Source organism: Manacus vitellinus, unplaced genomic scaffold, assembly GCF_001715985.3.
Source record: "Manacus vitellinus isolate BGI_N305 unplaced genomic scaffold, ASM171598v3 scaffold_13_pilon, whole genome shotgun sequence".
Lineage (NCBI taxonomy): Eukaryota > Metazoa > Chordata > Aves > Passeriformes > Pipridae > Manacus > Manacus vitellinus.
Window position 1 is genome coordinate 1,551,969 of NW_021938999.1, and position 18,208 is coordinate 1,570,176.

Here is an 18,208-nt window from a genome sequence, read left to right on the forward strand (position 1 = left end):
AGATATCCCCTGAAAAAGTGCAAAGGGAAGCACCTTGGAGGTATCTAGGACTCCAAATTACCAAGAAGGCCATAAAGCCTCAGACAGTTGAGATTGACCGACGAGTCCGCACTTTAAATGACCTCCAAAAGCTGCTGGGTTCGATCAATTGGATCCGACCTGTACTGGGGATCACAACAGGAGATTTGCACCCCCTTTTCAAGCTGCTGAAAGGAGACGCTGATCTGTCCTCCCCCAGAATTTTAACATCAGATGCAATAAAAGCCCTTACCACTGTCGAGAAAAAGATAACAGAGAGACAAACATTCCAGAAGATGGAGGGGCTACCATCTTCTTTAGTTGTACTCAGAGAACAACGTCAACCCTTAGCCCTTCTGGGCCAATTTACAGGCGACTATAGAGACTTTTGCTTATGGGAGTGGATGTTCCTCCCTCACCAATTTGGCAAAACCATCACCACTATGGTTGAAATGATTGGCAAAATAATATCCAAAGGTCGCACTAGGTGTTTAGAGCTCAGTGGAGAAGAACCAAATTTCATCTATCTCCCACTGACCTCTGAACATCTAGATCAACTGCTGCAGACCTCTATTGATTTTCAAATTGCCATCGGGGGATACCCAGGAGAAATCAGACTACACCTCCCGGCGTGCCCGTTCATACAGAGATTAGTCCAGATTCCGATAAAATTGAAAGTTATGCAATCAGAGTTACCTATTAAAAATGCAAAAATGATTTTTACCAATGGCTCGGGGAGGACAGGCAATGCAGTAATAGTTTGGAAAGAAAAAGATGATTGGCACCAAGACATCCATAAAGTACAGGGTTTTCCCCAAATAATAGAACTCTCAGCAGTTGTGCGGGCCTTTGAAATTTTCAGTGGTGAACCAATAAATATAATTTCAGATTCGGCTTATGTAGTGGGTGTGGTCAAAAGAATTGAAAATTCATATCTAAAAGATGTAACTAATCAGATTCTATTTAGTTTATTAACCAAATTACTGTTTCTTATAGAGAGAAGAGAATTTGAATACTACATTGTCCACACCCGGTCACACACAGCTCTACCCGGTCCTGTAGCAGAGGGGAACCAAATCGCCGACCATCTGGCAGGTATGGCTGTAACCCCCAATTTGTATCAACAGGCAAAACTTTCACATGAATTTTTTCACCAGAATGCGCGGTCACTACAAAAGCAATTTGGCTTAAAATTGTCACAAGCAAAAGAAATCTTAAAATTGTGCTCTGATTGCCAAACATTTACACCTGTTATTCTGGAGGGAACAAACCCAAGAGGTTTATCACCCCTGGAAATCTGGCAATCAGATGTCACCCATGTGGCCGAATTCGGAAAGCTAAAATATGTGCACGTGTCTATTGACACATTTTCTAAAATGATTGTAGCCACTGCGCATCCTGGAGAAAGGAGTAGCCATGTCAAAAAACACTTCCTGTCTGCATTCACAAGGATGGGAGTCCCCAAACAGATCAAAACAGATAATGGACCCTCCTATGTGTCTGCAGACACGAAGAAGTTTTTTGAACAATGGGGGATACAACATACCACCGGGATCCCTCATAACCCCACAGGGCAGGGTATAGTGGAGCGTGCACACCAAAATGTAAAAAATTTGCTTAAAAAACAAAAAGGGGGGAGTATTGGCCTGTCCCCCCAAGAAAAGTTAGAAAAAGTAATGTATGTTTTAAATTTTTTAAATATGATGGAGGAAACGGACACTCACTTAAGCAAAAGTCCTGTAGATCGCCACTTCAGAACAATCTCTTCAGCTTTATCAGAACAAAAAGCAAGAGTAATGTATCGAGATCCATTAACAGAGAAATGGACGGGCCCTTTCCCCTTAATTACCTGGGGGAAGGGCTACGCGTGTATTGCAGGCTCCGAAGGACCGAAGTGGGTCCCCGCTCGACGGATCAAAATCTACCAAGGCTAAGAGAAGAAAAACGCAGAAAAGAACATCCATGCTGCCATTTCGCCATCTCCTCCTGATTCTCTTGGTTGAATTCGTCCATCAAACTACAGCCGTGCCATTAAAGGAATGGATGAACCAACCAGCAGAAAATTTGTGGGTAACGCTGGCCAAGGCCACTGGCACAGACACCCTGTGCCTGGCCTTGACCAGCACGGGAAATCCATTTAAAACATGCCTGGTAGGGATCCCCATGACCCCACCCAAATGGAGCGCGTTTGTGTCCCAAACGCGGATAAAGGGACCCCTACCGCTCAACTCCCCCAATTTAGCGCAAACCATCTCCGCGCTCACTTTCGTAGACATCCCCTTTCAAGAAATTGACCTTCTTGGTTCGTTACCCTCCACAACCTGTGTTATTTTCCATAGATACACCAAACCAGTTTTGTTTAAAACCCTTGATGTAACCCCGTACAAGCCCATCTATAGAGGGACCGCTTCGCCGTGGTGCAATAGCTTGATAGCGACCACCGTTCCAACAGAGCATATTCCAAGAAACATGAAACTCCCAAAGGGATATTTCCTGCTGTGTGGGGATCAGGCGTGGCCCGGAATTCGAGCCTACCCGGAAGGGGGTCCCTGCACAGTAGGAAAGTTAGCCCTTTTTAACCCAGCGAAGTTCCACTTAGAAAATCAATTGGTACTTTCTAAAGATCGAGTTAAAAGATCCCTCTCGTTTGCGATGGGTGCTCCCCTCCGGTTTCCTGGATCCAAACCCGCTGTCCCAAAACCCCCATTGGAACCTAAAATCACTCCCCAACCAATTCGGCTCCAAAATTCTCTCCCTGCGCCACATCTGAATATTGGAAAACCTCAGTATTGGCCCACACCTCTGCCCTTCCCAGAGGATTGTGATTCCAATATCCATATCTGGTCTAGGGTCAAAAACTTTTGGGCGTCTTTTCCTGTCCCCAGGATAGGGACCGCGCATGCCCTCTCTCTCCTGACACATCTGGGTTGCTGGTTGACCAAGGAGGCAAATGCCACCACTTGGGCGATTGAGGGCCTGCTCGAAGACACCCAAAAGTTAAAAGAGGTTAGTTTACAGAATCGAGCTGCCATTGATTTCCTTCTCTTGGCACACGGCCATGGGTGCCAAGAATTTGAAGGAATGTGCTGTATGAATTTCTCCGATCATTCTGAGTCAATTCACCAAAGTATCAACCAGCTGAAAAGTTTGGTCGGAGAAATTCATCGGGACAAAGAAGGAAGCCTCGACAGCCTCTTTGATTGGATACAATTACCAAATTTACCCAGTTGGTCTAAAAAACTTATTATGTTATGTATTTTATCCCTTTTCGGTTTGATCTCTCTTTGTACCATTTTACCATGTTTAGTTTTACGTCTACGGAAGTTGCTACTAAATTCCATCCAAGCCAATACCGCTGCTCTTCAACAAAATAAAGAAGGGGGAGATGTTGGGAGGAATGAAGATGAATGGCAAAGATACGAAGCCTAGAGGAAAATCTACAATCCATAAATGGACACTTATATGCTGGACTTGACTCATTTATACCGAATGTGACACCCCACGAATGTGACAGTTTCACCCCAGTTCTCCCCAGTTTATTGTTATATTGTAGTATGTTTCTGTATACCCCCAGTTGTTGTTTTTTAAATTGTCCTCCATGTTGTCTTCTTCTCCTCCCCTCAGTTTTCCCGCCTTTTCCCTGTTTTCCCGCTCCTCTGCCTGCCATTGGTCAGTATTTGGTGCAGTGCAGAGGTAGCTGTCATTGGTCCATTCCCTTAAGTCACACCCAAACTCCTCCCCTCTTTACCCAGTTATCCAATCACCTTTATCCCCAAGTTGTCAGTCTCTTGCTCCTCCCTAGCCCAAACTCCACCCTCAAACCTACCCTATATAAGTTGTTGTTCCCTCAATAAACTTTGGCATTGCACCTCGACCTCCACTGTGTCAAGAACCCTTCTTTGCAGTGCTCGACCCCATTCCTTTTTCCCCGTGGGTCGTGGCACACGTCTATCGGACCCACGAGAGATCCTTCGTCTCTGGTCTCTGTTTTCCCTCTGTCCATCTCTTATAGCTGCCACTAAAATCTTTGTCTGCCTCCTCTGCATTTCCATTTGCTTTTTCTGCATCTCTTCCTGCATCTCCATCTGCTTTTTCTGCATTTCTTCCTGCCTTCTTTGTAATTCCTCTTCCCTCCTTTGCCTTTCCTCCTCCTTTTCTTCATCCCTTCTTACATACACCTGCTGAGCTTCTCTTAACAACTCATCCAAACCTTTAGCCTGCCAATCCCTATTCTTTTCCAACTTTCTTCTAATATCCTCCCACAATCCCTGCACAAACCGACAGATTTAAAGCCTGACATATCCAGTCCTCAAAGGAACCATATACTGGCCAATACAGGTGATCCTGCCTTATTTGCTTCCCTCTCCATATTTCCATACAATAATACACCATTTTTTTTTTCTCTTGATTTTCCTTTTCTGGAGGGATGTTCATTCCAATACTTACTTAATCATGATCCCTAAAGGACTATCTGGAGGTATGCTCAGTAACCTTGCCACTAACTCATTTTCTGACCTTTTCCTATCCTGCGGAGTACCCTGTGACTTTTCTTTATGAGCGCTTACTTCAGCCCTCTCTTCGGGTTTTTCCTCAACCTTAGGACTGTCCTGAGTAATTTTACAGTCACCCATGGGAACAGAAGATTTATTCTTCTTCTGTCCCATCTTCCGGAATGCCTTCACACACACACGTTCACTCAATTCACTCGCTTCCCCTCGTTCGTGACTCGCTCCCTCGCGGGCTACAAGAACTGCACTACTAGAGGGCCCGCACTCACCTCGTCCAACTAGACGTCTCAATCATTCACACTCCGGGATCCCCTCCCAACCAAAAGGGGCTAAAAATACTTACCTTCCTTCCTCAGGTAAGTCTTCGTTCAGTTCCTGTTGGAGGAGGAGAGACGGACTGGGAAAAATATGAAGCTTGGAGAAAGATTTATGACCCCTAAATGGACACTTTTATACCAGAATGGACACTTTTACACCAGATTGGACATTCTTATACTGGATATGACATTCCCTGGACTTGACAGTTTTACCCCAGTTTTCCCCAGTTTATTATTGTATTGTTATATGGTTGTGTGTACCCCCAGTTGTTGTTTTTAAATTTATCCTCCATATTGTCTCCTTCTTCCCCTCACAGTTTTCCTGCCTTAACCCTGTTTTCCCGCTCCTCTGCCTGCCATTGGCTGATCTTTGGTGCAGTGCAGAGGCAGCTACCATTGGCCCATTTCCCCAGCTACACCCAAAACTCCTCCCCTCCTTACCCAGTTACCCAATCACATTTATCCCTGAGTTGCCAGTCCTATGCTCCTCCCTAGCCCAAACTCCACCCCTAAACCTACCCCTTATAAGTTACTGTTTCCCTAATAAAGTTTGGCATTGCTTCCCCAGACTTCTACTGTGTCAAGACCCTGATTTGCAGTGCCCGATCCCATTCCTTTCCCCGCGGGTCGTGGCAAGTTCCTCACTGAACGGTCCCTGACCGGACAAAACAACCCCACGTCCGGGCCTGTGCACAGAGATTATGGAGAACTGCAGTACTTTATTTGCTTATTTGCCTTTTCTCAATCTTTTCAGTTGGAATTTCAGAGCCGGTGTCGTAGGACTCCCTCCAGGACCGTTCAAAAGGGACAGGGCGCCCGCCCCAGAGGGGGTCCCACTGCCCCAGAAGCTCAGATCCAAGTCACGGCACCAAAACTGTTATAGGTAAATAAACCAAATCAAAATATAGCAGCAATTTTTATTACAAGATTTATATAAAGTGCAAATAAGCAAATCAGCACGCTGGGCGGCCTGGAGAGACCTCTGCTCCTCCAACGGCCCGCAAGCTCAACAGAGACAAACAGTAACTTTTATACTTTTTTCAACTCCCCTCCCACAGTCACTTGTTAGCTCTTCATTGGGCTTGAGTTCATGGGCTTCCTTCTGGTTGGTTCTGTTGTAGGCCCATTTTAATTGCCAGGTACTTCCCATCAGTAGTTTTAATTAGCTCTAATGTCCTTGGAGCTGGGTATGGGAATGGTATCCAGATGTTCTCTTTGGCTCTTCTTTATCATCTTTGTCCTTGACTCCCTGATCCTTGTTCTCTTCTTCCTTTTCTAATGAGTACACTTAGACAATATTTTTAGAAAAACAGGATATAGTATACGTGCTCAGCAAAGCAGAATACTTTATCTTGCCAACTAGGGAACTGCCAGTTGCAGGATAGTCAACTTATAATAGTAACACAGCAGTTAACTATTCCGCAGCTAACAACTCCCCAGTCCCAACAAAGCATTAGCTATAATATACGGAAAGTACAATATATGTATTTTGACGAGTAAATTATTTTATCATTGCTTACTCATTACATTTTTAAGGATGTTTCTGACATAGTTTTTATAACCACACTGGCATCTAGGTGCCACATGCCACATGTCTCTGTTTTCAGAGACATGGAGTCTGGGCCATTTTGCATCCATATTACTTATAGTGGAAAAGCTCAAGCATGACCCAGGACTCCCCACGTTTCACCTTTCCCAGATGGGAATCTAGCTGACCCTCTCCAGGGGAGGTGTAGAAGATGCCCAACATGTAGGCAATCTGGAAAAGCTGAGATTTTGGGCTCCAGTAGGAGTTTAAGCCCTGAAGTACCATGACAGTCATGAACTGGGGTCCAAGAATACATATTTTTAATGGTTGGACTCAGTGATCTTAGAGATCTTTTCCAACCTTAATGATTCTATGATTCTATGATGTTGAAATTGCTGTTTATTCACAGCCCTTCCAGTGTACCTGTCTATAGTTCTCCATTGCTGTAACTGGTCTCACCAAGATAGCATAGTAGAAAAAAATTAACTGACCATGGCTGTTGTGCAGACTAGTGCCAGAAATATGTTCTGCAAGGACTAAAATAAACAGAAGCTACTAAAGAGAGCTGAACTAGGTGGAAAGAGCTAATGGTGTTAATGGTGTGCAGGATCTGAAGCAGCTAAGTGGTCTGCAATCCAAGAAGCTGCTCATTTCCGAATAGTATTGGGCAAAAAGACAGAAATATCAGCAGAGCAAGGGTTTCAAGTGGCAAGCTCACTAAAGCGGAGAGGGAAAAAATCTGATAGGTTGTTTATGCCATTTGAGTCTTACTGTTTTGTCAACAAAAAGGCCCTTCATACAAAGAAGTGTGTTCTGTGAGAGAAATCAGGAACACACAGAGGCAGCTAGTGAGTGGGTAACCCAGTTATACCTGTTAATACAAGATAGCTATTTCACTGATAAATGTGACATGGTGATGAAAAAGATCACAAGAGGATGACACTCAAAAGAAATACAAAAGAAATCTGTATCACAGGACAACTTCATATTAGAAAAAATGATCATTGGAAAGCCAGAAAAAGCTATTCAGAAGAGCAGAGAGAAATACTCACTAGCACCATGGAATACATACTATAAAACAGAAAAGTAGTGCCAGCAAATAATTGCACGCACACAAAATACAGCAATATGGCATCAGATACTCCAGTTTAGAAACTGAACCAAGAAGCAAAGGTAAAGATGTTGTAGATTTTTGTCAGATGTGGATTATATCATGCAGGACAGGAATCAGTATGATTATGGAAAGTACGAAATGACACAAAGCAAAACATTTATATTAGCACCCTGCACAGACAAACAGAAAAACAGGTCATACTGGACGACTTCCCAAAAAAAAGTAACATAGCAGCAGTGAAACTATCTTCCCTTTGGCTACTATACAAACTAGCATTTCTGGAACTGCATTGTGGTAAAATATATGCAAATATCTAAACAGATCCAGTAAAAAAAAAAAACAACAAAAGACATTTAAAATAGATGTTGAAATGCAAATAAGCTGCATCTCTTGAGAAACAAGGTAAATAAACTTTAACTCATACCATGAGACTATTATATTTTTGAAATTTTGATTAACAGGATATACAATACAGAAGGCACAGAAGGAAAATACCACCAAAGGAAATGCATTGGTCTGTCCATGCAGGAGCACATTCTTGCAAATGGAAGCACATGAAGGCTGATATGTTTGCTAAAGCACCTACTGGTAAAGGGTGTCTCACAGCTGGGAAAAAAAAAAGATTAAAACAGAGGGTATTGCTGGTTTTAGCAAGAATAGTTAGTCATGGCATTTCTGAGTGCCACCTATTTTCTGAAGAATGCACAGTATGTGGGTGGAATTAGGTAACTGGTGCATGTGACCACCAGAAAGGCACAGGAAGGTGTTATTCAACCAGCTTAGCAATGGGTTCTTTCAACCCAAGATGATTATCACTACTCCTTCTATATGCAATAAAAGCAATAACAACTACAAAGGAAAAAAGCACATCTAAAGCACAGTTCATACAAACAGTTTTAGAACAGATAGAAATGCTTATTTCTCTGCAGTGACTTTAACAGGAGTTTGGACAATTAGATTGTGAACAGCTTCTATTAAGAAAGATTAATGTTAGACAAAGCACCAAAAAAAATGTTTTCCAAAGATTCTCTGTATCTTTTGTACAGAATACCTGGAAAAAATGCATGTATTTTGAAGTCTTGCTTGCAGTGCTTGAATATTTCTAGGTCGTTTTCCCTTGCTGTGAGCACTTTGACCCAGGACAATATGTTAAGTCAGGCTCATCACTTTTTGTAGAATTAGTGACACTAAATACTGAGAAGTGAAGGCATTGAAAAATAAATACAACAATCTTCTAAAAGCTGCTTCAGGCCTGTATCATCACACCAGACAGCAGCAAAAACTTTGTCCCATGTCTTTGTGAACCATATGGTTGCAGAAACCCTACTACTTCTTAATATTTCCAGTCCGTCCTTCCTTCCTCCCTTCAGCACTCCTCAGAAAATGAGGGAATGGACTGCTGCCTTAGACATGCTCTATACGCTCAGCACAGAATTTTCTTCCTGTGGAAAAAAAAGTGCAATCCATGAGCCCTTCTATGGAAACACCAGCTGAATTGCTTAAGCACAAGCATACACAATAGCTGCCTCTATGTTAGTAAATAAAACATGCACTGGACTGGTTTGCAGGCACTTAACCTAGCTGGCAAAAAAAGCCCCAACTTGTATTTATATTATTCAATTTTCTTACTCTTCAGAGTGGCTACATCCAACCTGCCCAATGGGAATAGTCTCTGACTAATGTTAATCCTTAACTGGGCTTGAGAATTGTTTTATCTGGCCCTCACTAAACCATGCTAGTGACTGGACTAACTAGTTTGACAGTACATACAACTGAGTTTCCCCAGCTCTATTTAGTTGACTATTTTGGAATTAGTAAATATAAGTCACATGGTTGTGTGCAAAACCTGTAAAGTCTTCCTTCTGCTAAAGCAGAATCCGTGGCTCCATGACAGTGTTATTTATGAACAGCTGCCATTGTGATCCTGCATTGAATAGGACTTCATGCCAGTCAAGTGCTCATGTGCAGGGCTACATGAGAGAACCAGGGATTCAGGCTGGGGTGGTCACTAAGACATAGGTACCTGCTCTCTACAGGAATTTGTAAAGCCCCAGACCAAAATGAGTGTACAGTTACATATTTGAATGAGTATACACGAAGTACTTTTCTCCTCTGCAGAATGTGTGAGGGAGAGTGGGGGAAGGGGAGTAAAAATTAACTACTTATGTAAAGGGAAATTATCAGAAAAACAAGTTTCTATTCTTGGGTTTTCCCCAAGACCTCCTACTGAATTTCCACTGTTTGTTTTCAGTTACCAGCCACAGAAAACAATTGCTTAAATCTCTGCCCTTCACAGCTGAATCACCAAGCAAAGATTTAGTTCAATTGGATTTCACAGAGATGACAGGATCTGTCAGTAACCTTAACAATGAAGATTTTCTCCTATGTCTGGTTTTACATGTCAAGTTTCTTTCTGCTTAGCTACAGTCTTAGACATGATCAGTGTAATTCCAGTGCAAAAGCCTAACACAGACTGTTTCTTCAAAGCAGGGAGGGGTCTGTTTTGTATTACAGAGTTTTATAGCCATAACAGGTGCTCTAGACACCCACCTCATCATCATGAGGAGCATGCTTCCCTTAATTAAGATAGTCTATAATTCAAGGATATTTTGTTATGACCCACTTTTGTCTTTAATATGGACAAATATAAAATTATAGCATTAGTGGTCAGATTGGGATTTAAAAAAAACCCCACAGTTTTGGATTCCATCTGTCTTCCTTGACAACAGGTTCCTTCACTGGCATGATGAAGACTCAGGACAGATAGAGCCAATAACAAAATACCTTCTGAATCCTTGCATCTTCCCTTATGGCAAAGACCAGGAAAATGCCCTGGCTTGGGATAACAAAGAAACAAAGCAAATGGACATGATACTGCCTCCCAAGGATCACGTGAGGGCTCCGCCTTGATGCTGGCCACCAAAAAACTTGAATACTGTGGAATTTATCCTCAGAAAGCTCAAAGACCTGAATTAGATTCCTAAGCATCGAGTCACATTTCAAACACTCCCCTTTACTGGATAATAACCTGTACAATATATCACAAGAAAATTAGCAATCCCTTTACCATTCTATTAGTATTAACAGTTAATGAACTATAAAGGCAACTGACGGTTGTGGGTTAGGGTTTTTCTCTGATTGATTCATTTAAATTTAACCTTATTTATGTCTCACTGAGAAGCTGCTACCTTATTCTGAGCTACAACTGTGGCAATTAGCAGCAGTATCCCACTGTGAGTATAATTCTGATTGTGTGGTATACATCTGCAGTGGAATGACACTGCCCAGATATCTATTGAAGAGATCAGACTACTAACCCCAAAAATGCAAGATTATCTGCAAACATTTATTTGGCAGCACATTTTGAAATAGACTATAGCATGATAACATTTTATAGGTGGGAAATATTGTATGCCTTACTTACTATACCCACCATTGTTGATGCCCAAATATTTTTACAGATATAAATGGAATATTTAGATTTTTGGGATAGACTTCTGTCTTGCTCTCTTTCTATCTTCAGAATGCTTATATTTGGATTCTAACATAATATTTTTACAAAATAATTACATACCAAAGTGGATAATATTTCAGCATATCCATATTATCATCTTCCAAATACCCATGTCTCATGCCAATTCTACTGAAGTTAGAGGCAAAATCTAAGTTCTATGAAGCTTCTGTCTAAACTATTGATACAAATAAGTTATTTTATTAGAAACTGCACAGCATTTTTCATTATTGAATAAAACCTGAGAAGTGGATTTAAAAAATCTGTATCTAAATTGTGAAGATTTTTCTGCTGCTTATACTGAATAATTAATTTTAAAATAACACAGAAGACTATAGTATGTCACCAGATTTTTAAAAACAGCAACAAGGTAAAACTATAAAATACTTGAGAACATCCAGATCAACTAGGATATGGTGTTCCTGAAAGCTTGGAAAGCCCCTCAGAAATGGAAAATTATTAGTTACAAACTGAGGTACCATAAACTATTTTTTACTCTTTTAGGTTGCTGATAACACAGAATAATTTTCTTCAAAAAACTGTCTTATCTGAGTAGTTGGGTTCAAAGGAGAAAGGGGTTTGGGCTTTTTCCGTTCAATCTAATAGGATTTAAAGTCCGCTCTTGAGGGGGGCGGGGGAAGCCAATCTTCAACACAAAAAAACCCCTCACTCAAACTCCAGAGACCCTCAGTGGGATCAGCATAGTATAATTTTTTGTTGCCTTTTCAATACCACAGACTGGTAGGAGCCTTAGTGCTTGAGATCGAGTGCCTCAAATACAGTCCTTCATTGCGAGGGGAGCACCCAGCCTACAAATGCAACTGCCACACTGAGGAGATGTCAGATGACTTACAGTGAGTTTACTCTGGCACATGGGCTGCCAGTTAATTCAGGTCCCCAGTGCAGGGAAGAGACAAGAAAGCAGGAGTGTGTCTGCAGTCGTTTCCACCAGCTCATCTCAGTCTCAGCTGCACATCTGATCCAGCCTCAGCAGTCTTGGGGCCACTGTGAGACTCTCGCTAGCACTTTCTCTCCTCTTGGCTTCCCAGGTATAAGGTATGGGTATGATGGCTCTCAAACATTTGAAGAGATTGATAGGTATCCAAGTGTCAAGAAGGTTGTCTGCACTTGTTGCAAATGTTTCACACATAAAGTGAGAAGCATTCCCTTTTATGTGACTTCATACAAAACAAAGTGTTATATGTGAGTGGGAAACATGGGGAAGTTTATATAGTCAGATAATCTTTATGCTAGCTTTCACTAGGTAAATACACTTATATTCCAGTGCTATTATTTTCAAATACTATTTTTTGTTGGAAGGGTGCAGATATTCAAAAGAAATTCCTCTCCAAGGAAGATACTTTTTCAAAAGCAAACCAAGAACAGGTTTCCTGATTATCCCAAATACTTGCAAAATTTTAACAATTCAATAAAATCAAAATAATTTGGGGATATTTCTTAAATGGATGGGAGAAATCTCCTATGCATTTAATTTTTCTGCACTGAAGAATCAGAACTTTTCTGTTCCCTCACTTTTGCTATTAGAAATAACAACTGCTTTGACATTACCTTCAGCAGCTACAGCCTATCTTCCCATGCACTGTATTAGTCTGTAAAGTCTTCATGGTTGAATACAACCACAACCATGGCTCCAGAGTCATTCCAGCTTGCATTGACAGGAGCCTAAGGTTTCTTAAAATTTACCAGATGCAAACAAGAGCGGTGTTTGATAATGAAATCTAACAATTGTCAGAATTCAGCTCATCCAAAAGAAGTCCTTAATCTGAACAACACAAAGTGGACTATACCCAAATCCAAGGGGGAAGATGAAAACAAGAACTATGAACACAATATCTTACATGAGAGTATTTTTCATCACTCTTCTTTAAAATGAGGCACGGTGCAGCCAGACATGCAGGACACAGAGCATCCAGTGATTACACCATGTACTCACTAGGCAGTTGGACTGGGATTTCGTCCCTGCTTCCAAGGCTGTTTGAAAACAGTATATGTGCTCCAGGGCACCCAGCTAGAACAGCAACTCTGTTCTCTCCAATAGGCTGATCCTCCTTTTTGCTCACTGTCCTGCTGGCCACACCAATATTTTCCTATTGAATGCAAAGGTAACTAAGAGGCTTGGAGAGTGCTTTCACTCAAAGTACTCTGTGGCTGAAGGACTAGGATGGTGTCCGAGGATGCAGATGTTGGTGTCATGAGTCAGCCAAGCAAAGCAAGGTACAGCTTCTGGCTATGTGGATAAGCAACCTCACCACCAAATTACTTTGCAAAAAGTGGTCACTAGCACCATTTGCTGGGATTTTATCTTGTTCACCCCGAAGACATAATAGAGAAGAAGGATGCTTCAGTAACTGGATTGCTTCAGGAGGCGGCTAGAACTGCAAACTATCTGCAGTGAAGGCAAGACCTAACATGAGAGGGACTGCTAGAGGCACCTACGTCTCTCCATTGATGGTACAGAAAATACGGACATTTATGTTCATTTACTTCATGTTAAGATGCCCAAAGCTGTAAGCATTGCCCAAAGTAGACAGGTTGGTTTGACTCATACCTTTAGCAAGATTTTTCTGACTTGAACTTTACTCAAAAGAAAATAAAAATCCAGAAAAAAGTTATTCATAACCTAATTACTCCATGTGGCATTTAACAACCACTTGTTATTAAAAGGGGTGAGGGAGTAACTATATCTATACCTTGGATAAGGCAGTGGGACACTTTACAAGTTGGTGTTTCACACTCCTTAAGAAATGGAAACAAAACAGACTAAGAGGTCTGTAAAAGCAGCAGATGGGTTGTACAAAGAGCATGACCAACAAAACTGGCTGGGAAAGCAGGAATGCCAGTTAGCAAATTATCTCATAATTCCAGAAATTAGCTTCATTTGTGCACTAGGGTAAAACCAAGACCTTTCAAAAGTATTGCAACACTGACACTCAGCAAACAAAAGCTTAATTCCCAGAATCTGGAATATCAAGACTGGGGACTGGGGAATGCTCCTAAGATGCCTGACACCCACATTAAATCAAATTAAATTATTGCTATCTCCTTATGAGTTAAGTATAGTAAGATAATTTTTTAATTAATTCACTTCTAAAAAGATGTTTCTCTTGCAAAATATTGGTACTGAACACTTGTCATTGGGTTGATCACACACTGCAGATCTGGGACCCCCATCCAATCTGTAACTCCCTCTCTGATCTTATGAGTTTTCATTATATATGCAAAGAGAAGCAGTCCAAGGAAAGACCAAAATATACGCACTGACTTTATAGTGCAGGACAGAGAACTCCTGAAGTGCTTGGAAGGATGTGAAGCAGAAGGGGCGTTTGAATGTGACCATGACCCCCGCAGGCAAGAACCCAACCCAGCAGACTCTTCCTTGCCCTTAAGCTGGTTATCTCTGGTCTTAAGCAAATTCCTCCCAATACAAAAGTTTTTATACTAATGTTTCATCAGCAGCTACTTGTAGACTTCTACAGAGATTTATAAATGCTGATTTGTCAAAGAAATTTCTACCAAAAAAAGATGTAGAAAAAAAAATCTTATAAAGTAACACCTTCTGTAATTAGTATAGAAAGAGTTAGTTCAATATAGTAAATGCAACTTGGTTGTGTTGTACTCCTTTGCTTGCATAAATTAAAGTAGCTCTTTGGCCATTGTAACTTCTACTACAAGTCAATTTGGAGTGAAATAACATTCAGCATCAGGCTGGATTTAGAACAATTCCTGACTGCTTTTTCAAGAAACATGAGTTTTGCATTGCTGAGGACCCAGCTGCCTGTCTTGTGGCAGATTTCGTTTTGGAGTAACTCAGTCTCTGCTGTAGTTATAACCCTCACATAGTTTATTATTTTCACAAATAAAATGTAACTGTATGCTGCATTTCTCCAGGTATGTGACAACCAGCACGCTCCACAAAAACAGAAGAAACACTGTTTGCAGGAAAGGGCCTCTCTGCTTCTTAGGACTAGCTAATCAAAACAGTCCGTGACTTAATTATGTGAAATCGCAATAAATACAGGTTGTCCACAAAAGTAATTATGAATTTGTTTTGGTATTTACCTAAGTGTTCTAGCCAGTTCTACTGTAGCTTTTCAAACTGGATATTCCCATAAAATTAAAAACGTAATCTAAATTAAATTCCCTGTATCACTTGCACTTCTTAGGATCATGCGATGCAATAGCATTACTGGACACAAGCAACCATTGGCCCTCAGCTTTTAGTATTCAGTTAAAGCAGCCCAAAGTGGTTTTTAAAAATGTATTCTTATTTATGATACATAAATTAATGTGTTTGCTAGCTAACAAAAGACAAATGGTTATGTGATTCCAGCATTTCTTGTAATAGTTTTTATTAAGAGGAAGCATATTCTTCCTTTAAAATAAAGTAGATTAAAAAGTAAGATTGTCATTTCTTTTTTATTTTCCCGTGAACAGAGGAAAAAAAGCGATCTATTAAGGTGTTTTCTAGTTAAAGCTAAATGATTATTTTTCTAAACATATTGTGGTTCAGCTTTTGTTTAACTTCAGCAGAGGTTGCTTTACAAATTCTTACTTGTTCAGGAAAAAAATTCAACTGAACTTATTTATCATCCAAGAGTTTTCATTATTGTTATTTAGAAAGAAAGTTCTTGTTCAAGATCTTTTCTACTAAATCTGAGTTAGACAAGGTTTTTATGTGGGTATAAACTCTTCAAATGTTTCATGGTAATATCAAGAGGTTAACAGGTGTTTTAGAAATATTTTGAAAAGTTTTATACTGTTCCATTGGTTGTATTTAATCCCTCTTTGCTACAGTACTGTGAATCAGGGTTTCTCTCACATGCTGTGTCAGTCTGCAACTCAGTTTTATAATCCCATCCCTGAAAATAAATATTTAACTTACCTGTGGCTGTTGCAGATAAGCTGGTCATGCTTACATTTGCAAAAGATTGCTCTTCTGTTTTCCACACAAAATAAAACTTATTATGTATTAATTTTCATAGAATTATTCAGGGGGAAAAAAAGGCAGAAAAGCAGCTTCTCTATGTGTTTTACTTCATTGGTAACTGAATATGGGTTTTTAGAATTCACATAATAATGGTGGGAATTATTAGCCATCTCAAATATGAAAAGGGAGGAATTTTCATATTTCCACTGACATGATGTGGTGGTGCATTTTTTGAGTGACCTTAAAACACTTGTTTCGTGACAGATGGTTATTGGATTTAATACTGTGCTTAATAAAAATACACAAGGATTCTATTACATCAGAGTGATTGAACAGTGAAGCCATTAAAACTTCCATGGAAGCTTCAAAGGAGGACTGAACACAGACACTGCTCGAACTTCATAATACCACCAGAGATAAAAAGAGAAGTTTTGTATTGTTTCAAGAGTTGCATATCACTGAAGCAAAAGGACAACTTTCTGCAAACCCACAGGACTAACAGTGAGTCCAACTAGCTGTTGCAGAGAGTCACGGTGTGCAGTGCAGCCCCTAAGTGATCATCCAAAAGTTATCCAGCCTGTAGCCTCAGGCCAGAAGGAGAAGGGAGACCCAGCATGGAGTGAAACTGGAGCTACCACTGCTTTTGCAGGAAAAGTGGAAGTTACTACTAAATTGTTACTACTACAGTTGGCAGCAGGGTACAAAAAAATTCTCCCTCTGTAAAGACGGTACCTGAGCAAACCAGTAGCCAAACAGACAGCAGGCAGAAAGATTTACATACCCACAGAGTTATAATTATTTTATGTTAGCATGTCAAAATCCCAAGAGCAAATTAGGTCCTTTTTTTCTTGACCAAGCTCCAAAGAGGAAAAACGGTGACTCTCCCATTCTAAGTCTGGCAGAGGAGGTACAAAGTAAGAGTGTTTTAATTGCCAGTTTTCAAGCACTGTCCAAATAAACTGTTCTGGTACTAAGCTGTGACTGATATGCCTTCATTTGATATGGCTTAAGATAAATTTGAGGCACTTTTCTTACATCTCTCCATTTTCACCACTGTAGTGTTAAAAATAGGGGGAGGGAGCAGGAAGAGGGATTAATTAAAAATCGTTATAAAAATAATCTAAAAAACTGCATCCTTGACTAAATAGTGTCCAATATTCATTTTGCTGGATTTCTATATGACTGCCCATGAACTAGAGAATGGTTTTGGAAGCTATTAAAAAACTTTGTTCTTAATTTACTCTTTGACATGTATTTTTCTTTAAAAAAAATAAAAACAAACTAAAACAAACAAACAAACAAACAAACCAAACAAAACCCCCCCAACAATAAAATCCCAAACATCATTACTAATATCTTTGTTTGTTTGAGGTTTTTTAGCTTTTCTTTGGGTAGGGGGATTTGTTGTTGTTGTTGCTGCTGGGAGGTGTCTGATCACAAATAAAGCAGTAATAAAGCAAAGTGAGTACCATTTCAGCTTCAAAAAGAGCTTTACATCTGATGCTGTGAGAAGATCCTTCTGTTGCTGTGTTTTATTTCTACAGTGATATATGAGAGCTTCGGTAATTCTGGTAGCTCTCTCAGATACACAGAACTTTCGATATCAACACGTTAACAGAACTGTAGCATCTGACAAGTGTGGAAGAAATTCAGTTCCATCTGAAAAATTCTGGGTGGGAACAGTGGGTAGAGGGCAGCAGCTCCTCCTTTACAAGGACTCTCTGCTCCAGGGTCCATAGGCACCATATTTGTCCCCCTTTCATTCAGTACTGATGCTGTTGTGATTGATGGGGGGTGGGCTACACTGTTGTCAGGATGCTAATACTGAACTCTGCATGCCTATTTTAGCAGATCCAGACACACCAAAAGCCCTTATCCTCCCAGCGTCCACAAGAAACTGAAAGAATGAGGCTGACCAGTTGTCACACAGGATGTGGATAATATGGCAATGATGCTGAGCGGCACACAGGAGTGAGAACATATGACCTTTCTTTTAGGTACAGATGACTCAATTTCTCCTATCAAAATTATTCACAATTAAAAAAAAATAATACAAATTATTAATCTTCTCTGTGGTGCAGAGAGCTGTTAACAGCTCTACACTTTGGATATATATCAAATTATAGCTTTTCTCTCTCATGATGATTTCATGAGCTTTGAATTGCCTCTGACCATTAACTAGAAATGCACTTAACCTGAGATTAATCTTGAAAGACAAGAAATGAAAGATAATTCTGTGCAGGCCTTCCAAGACATGAATTAAT